This window comes from Octodon degus, unplaced genomic scaffold (assembly GCF_000260255.1).
Source record: "Octodon degus isolate 3935 unplaced genomic scaffold, OctDeg1.0 scaffold00060, whole genome shotgun sequence".
NCBI lineage: Eukaryota > Metazoa > Chordata > Mammalia > Rodentia > Octodontidae > Octodon > Octodon degus.
The window spans coordinates 9,280,344-9,286,554 of NW_004524636.1; the positions used below are offsets into that span (position 1 = coordinate 9,280,344).

General features: G+C 36.0%; 1 protein-coding gene across 1 annotated transcript in view; it reads left to right on the plus strand.

Annotated features, from left to right (window-relative positions):
* Positions 1-6,211, plus strand: part of Slx4ip (SLX4 interacting protein) — a 185,073-nt gene that overhangs the window by 59,429 nt on the left and 119,433 nt on the right. The window lies entirely within an intron of this gene.

Sequence of the window (6,211 nt, forward strand, 5' to 3'; positions counted from 1 at the left end):
TTAGCAACACGTAGGGACTTCTTGCTCCCTTCTACGATGTAGTCCCCATTGATCAGTCTTTTGCACTCTGCTTTCCCTCCCTCCTATTTTCTCGGGCCTCTCTTAAACACCATTTTACCCCCAACTTTCATGAGATTTTTTTTTTTTAAAGAATTTCATCAGTACAGGTTTGTGATACATGATTATTACATTCACTGTGGAAAGTTAATACATGAGCATGACACATCTTAATCATTATGTCCCCTTCCCACCACCCCACACCCGTTTCTTGGTACCATTCCCACTTACAGAAGATCTGTCTCCTAGTTTCTTTTTATCTTTTAATTTATTTATGCTCAGGATTTCTCATTTAAGAGAAACCATATGATATTTAAAGTCCTGTGTCTGATATATTTCACTTAACATTATTTCAAGGTGCGTTGATTTTCCTACAAATGACTCATTTATCCTTCTCGATAGCAAAAACATACTTCACTTTTATTTTACCCATCTTTTGATGGATGTATAAGCTTTTTCCAAATTTAACTGTTATGAATTGTGCTACAATAAACATGGTATGCATGTATTACTGTAACATGTCTTTAACTTGATCATATTTTTGATATTTGCATAAAAGAAAGATGGTGCAGTATTTATCATTTTGTCTTTTTATTTTCTTGATGGTATGCTTTGAGGTTCAAATATTTTTGATACTTTAATTCATCTGCTTTTTTCCTGTCACTTTTGCTTTTCCTATTGTGAGTAAGAAACTACTGCTGCCAGGCATGGTGGTACAGGCCAGTAATCTCAGCATTCAGTAGGCTGAGGCAGGAGGATTGTTGTGCATTCGAGGCCAGCTACATAGTGAGTTCAAGGCCAGCCTGAACTACATACAAAGACTCTGTCTCAGAAAAAAAAAAAAAAAAAGGGAAGGAGGGAGGGAGGGAGAGAAGGAGGGAGAGAATGAGAGAGGAGGAAAGAAAGGACAGAAGGGAGGAAGGAAGGAGAGAAAGCAAGCAAGCAAAGAAAGGCCTTACTAAGGTGGCGGGTATTTAGTCCTGTTCTTTCTAACAGTTTCATAACCTTCGTGTGTACATTTAAGTCTCTGATCAATTTTGAGTTTATTTTTGTATGTTATTTGAGGACTGATCCAACCTCATTCATTTGCATGTGGTTATGCGGTTCTACCCCTGTATGAACATTTTTTTCCTATTTAAATATTTTTGCCTTCTAGTTTTCAGGATCACCTTATGGACTTTGAAAGACAAAGCAATAGTTCCATTTACTATTCTTCTCTGTCCCCTATTCCTACTCTCCAGAAATTATCCCTATAATAAACTCATTTAACTATTTTTTCTGGGATTTTCCCACCATACTTCTAAATACCATATTTAGTCTGTCATTTTTTTAATATTATTTGGAATTCAATATATTTAATGTTGACACATTTTTTGTATAAATCCCTGTTATGTTTTCATTATTATGGTAGTACTTACTGTTCAGCTAAGCAGTATACTCTTGATTGCATTTTTTTCTCTTGAGTTAATTCCTGTCCCCCTGACAGTCTTTCCATTCCCTTTCCCTTTTGTCTTTTTGTGTTTTTGTTCTGTGAATCACCCCTCCTAGATTCTCTCCTGCCCTTCTTTACAGGCTGGTTGCCCTCTGAGACTGGGACTGCTGGCTTCCCAAGGCTTCCTGCTGCTCTTCTTATAGTAGCTCCCTTCATCTCATCCCCTGTCCTTTGGCTCCCTGTTTCCTCGCATAGCATGCCTTCTTCTGTCAGGGAGCCTTCTGTGTGCCTGGGGAACCTGATGCTCAACTAATGAAGCCCGCCGCTTGCCTCAGATCCTGGAGCTAATTAGTATTTTGTTTTTCTATTCAAGCCTACTGAAAATGAAAGCATGCAGAATCCAGAGTGGCTCATTTCCTCAGAATGACAGTCTGTTTATCAGGACTAGAACTCTAGAAACCCAAAAAGACCAGAAATGGTGCTTCATCCCCAAATACAGCCACTGAAGCTTAAGGTTTCTTCTCTACACCCACCTGCCCTCAGAGACTGCTTCTCTTTTATGTATGATTTTTTAAAAAAAGATTGACTGCACTTTATTAGTTATATATACCAATGGTCAGTGGGAGAGAGTACATAAACTACATAGTCCACAAAGAATTGCACTTAGTGGCAGAGAGGACTACTGGGTTGGCTATGGTATGGTGCCAGAAGGTGGGATTCTCTTGGCTCCCTTAGGAGGCTGTGACTGATTTATGTGAGTGATTATGAGGGCAGGTGGAGAGCTGAAAGGCTTCAGACTGACAGGACTGTACTAGAACACTGTGGTGCTGTTTTAGACTGTGTAATACTGTCTTATGACGTGACATAAGCTATATATGTATAGTATATACTTTATAGATAAATCTATACTATATGTTACATACCTAGTATGCATTTATATACATACACACTCTATACTAGGTAATGCTATACTATATTACACAAATCTATAAATATAGAGTCTTAATAAAGCATTGGAAAAGTATGGGCTGGGTGTGAATTCACTCTTTAGCACCATCAAAAACAAGTTTGTATGTAAAATATATATGAGCATTAAGTGTATCATTATATAAAATGGCTTATACTACATATATTTCTGAAGATCTTAGCTGTTTGACTTTCTAGGATAGCAGATAATCTGAAAAACATATATATAGTTTAGGAACAGAGAGAGTGCTAAAGAGGCACACTGGGCAGTAAGAAGTAAAAATTAGCCAAGGGAACACATGGGAAAATTACTTTAAAAATCAGTATGTAATTAGTCAAATCCTGACAGATAGGTTAATCAGTGTTACTGCAGGAGGTCTTGTGTAAGTCAGGGCCACACAGACTCTTCCTTCATTACAGTACTTCTCATGGATGCAGGCCCACCCACCTCTCACCCTCTAATTTTCTTTCAAGAGGTAATAGTTGTATCCCCTTAACTGTAGTCTCTGTTACCAGGAGTAAACTGGTCTGAAAATATTACTATAGTACAAGGAAGAAGTAAGATATTTTAAGATGGACCACATTTATATAAGTTCTATCACAGCATAATCACAGTTTTATTTTGTTGTTAATCTATTACTGTGTATGACTTACAAATTAAATTTTATCATGGGCATGCATGTATAGGAAAAGTGCCCATTTATAGAGTTCTATGTTTGGTTTCAGGCAGGCCCTGTGGGGTCTTGGAGCATATCTACTGTGGGTAAGGAAGACTACTATATTTATATACATGCTTTAGTGCTAAGTAGTTCTCCAAACGCTCTTTATGAACAAAGTGCCTAGAGAAATGTTTTAATTCTATATGATATAATCTTATCTAAAATAGTCCTTTTCTAACAATTACAGATAAAAAGCATTATTACCTTATATCCTGTGAGGATGGAATACCTGCTAGGATAAAAATAGTACTAGTACATGCTCTAGCAATCCTACTGCTGTGCATATATATTCAAAAAGAATGAAATCAATGTGTCAGAGCTTTACTCCCATATTTTATTGCAGCACTATTCGTGATAACCAAGATGTGGAATCAACTGGTTTCCATTGGCTGATAAAATGTGTAAACATGTAGTGCATATACACAGTGCAATATTATTCAGCTATAAAAAGAGTGAAATCCTGTCATTTGCAACAATAGAAAATGAAGGTCATTGTGTTAAGAGAAGTAAGCCCGACACAGACATATACCACGTGATCTCATTCATACTCAAAATATCAAGAGTGTATCTCATAGAAATTGAAAGTAAAATGTGTGGTTACCAGTGCCTGGAGAGAGAGGGTGAGGAAAAGTCTGGTGCCTGTATACCAAGTTACAGTTAGGAACAAGACATGCAGAGGTGCAGACACAGCGTCGGTGACTACAGATAACAGTACTACTTTATTGTATATTTCAGAAAGCCAAAAGAAAGGATTTTGTATGTTTTCACCTTGAAGACATGATAAACTTTTGAGAAGACAGGCATATTTAATGTGATTATACAGAGTATACGTGTCTTTAACTAATATGTACACTTCATATGTTTTTATACATTATTTAAAGGACTGCCAGGGAGATAGCTCAGTAGAATAAGTGCAGGATCCTGAGTTCAATCCCTGGTACAAAAAAAAAAAAAAACGAAATTTAACAGGAGATTTGACTGACCTTGTCAGATACAACAAAAGTTACATTTCTTGTTATAGAGGTCTTGCTTTATCTTGGTCTTAACCAACCAGCAGAAAAATATAAAAAACGAAGTATAAAAAGTAAAGCCATATTAATATGCTGAGCTGTAAAAGGCTCCAGTCAACAACTTCTGACATTACCCGTCCTATGGAAAACCCACTACTATTATGGACTACTGGACTATATTGGAATATTTTGCTGAATGCACGCACCTACAATATTGAAATGACAGTAGAATACCCTTCTCTGACAAAACTAAACAAAAAAATGGGATACAAATGAAGGACCATTTTGTATCTGTATATTCAAAATAGGATAGATATACAGCTACATTCTTTTAGTTGAATGAATAGAAAGATTTGTTCTAATAGTGTTGTGGACAGGATATCATGTCTGCATCTTGTACTATGAATAACTACTAAGAAGACAACAATATGTAATGTATTAATTATTGAAACTGTCCTACTAATCGGTTTTGAAACTGTCTCATTACTATTTGTTTCTCAAAATTATTTTAAAAAATAAATTATTTAAAGGACTAATTAAAGTAAGCATAAATACTTGGAACTAGGTTTAATAATTTAAGCCTCCTATCTTCTTTTAAAAATACATTATGAGTCTTAATGTGGCATTTATATATGAAACTCTTACATTCAGTCAGTAGCAAACTATAGTGTGTGGTTATGACTGAGAGATTGATCAGTGGCATTCAAAAAATCTTTTAATCTTTATGTCTGTTATAACACTGTCTTCATTGATCAAGGAATCTACTATTAGAACATGTGAAGACTACAAAAGAAAATTTTGTGTAACATGTTAAAAATATATAAGGTACTGTCTTTAGTCTGACTACTGCTTTAGAACAAAAAACATGGGAAGTGGTCTCAGAACTGATTAGAACTGATCTCTGCACATTTTCTATAGGAGACTGAGGGTCACATTTTTCAGCAAGTAACAAGACTAAAATGGGAGTAGAATTTAACCTACTGTATCATCTGTCTGATTGCGAAAAGCAGTTTCCTTCTCTGGGCTGATGAAGTCTTTTCACACTAGATAAAATAATTAGGGCTTCCTTTGGCCACAGTCAAGACTGTAGCAAGCCATGAACATCACAGAGATAAACTGAGTGGCAGCTGGAGGTGGGAGAGCTGGGCTCAACAGTACAGAGATGCCAAACGGAGTTGATCAAATGTGTTGTGACATGCAAGCATTAGAGATTATTATTAGAGAAATAGAGCTGGAAAATGTCTGTTTTTGATCTTCTGCTGTCAGAAAATGTAGTTTGTGTTGCAGTTAATATAATGGAATTAAATGTTTGTTTAAAAAAAAAGGCTAATAAATGAAAACGAGACAAGAAAAAGAATCTCATAGATAGGACTGTCCTGCTACAATGCTGTATATAGTTAGATTTCTAAATTTCTGTGTAAAAATATGTAATTGTGTATTCTTATTTTTTAAATAGGTTTATTTATTTTTTCACATTCCATAGGGATTTAAAGTTTAACATATGAATGCTTGATGGAAAATACCTGTTCCACGTTACATCTAAGATGTTTGATATTCAGACAAATAATAAAGTTAAGCTCAACTGCCTATGTTGTAGGGTAATGATAATAAGCTTCTCTTCTGTAGGGTTAACAACCTAAGTTTGCAGACCAAAAACTAGAGAAAAAGAAAGGCTGCAAGGATAGCCAATATTTTGTCCCTAGCCATTCAAGGTAAGTGAGGACTTAGGACATAAGTGAACCTGTACTGTAACATCCTGTAACTCAGTGGTATCCCAAATTTTCTGATCAAGGTGATTATGGAGCCACAGAGGAAAGTGATCAATGATGTGGAGTGTGCCTAAGGAGAGTCACATGGAGAGAAAACATTCTCTCAGGCTTTCACAAATAGCATATTGGTCAAGCAACAGCTATCCACATGGCTGATGCTGACAAAGGATCAACAAAGTGCTGTACAGAGTTTCAGGATAAAACCTGAGGGGATTGACTGATCTTGTCAGATACAGAAGTCTGTCTGTCTGTCTGTCT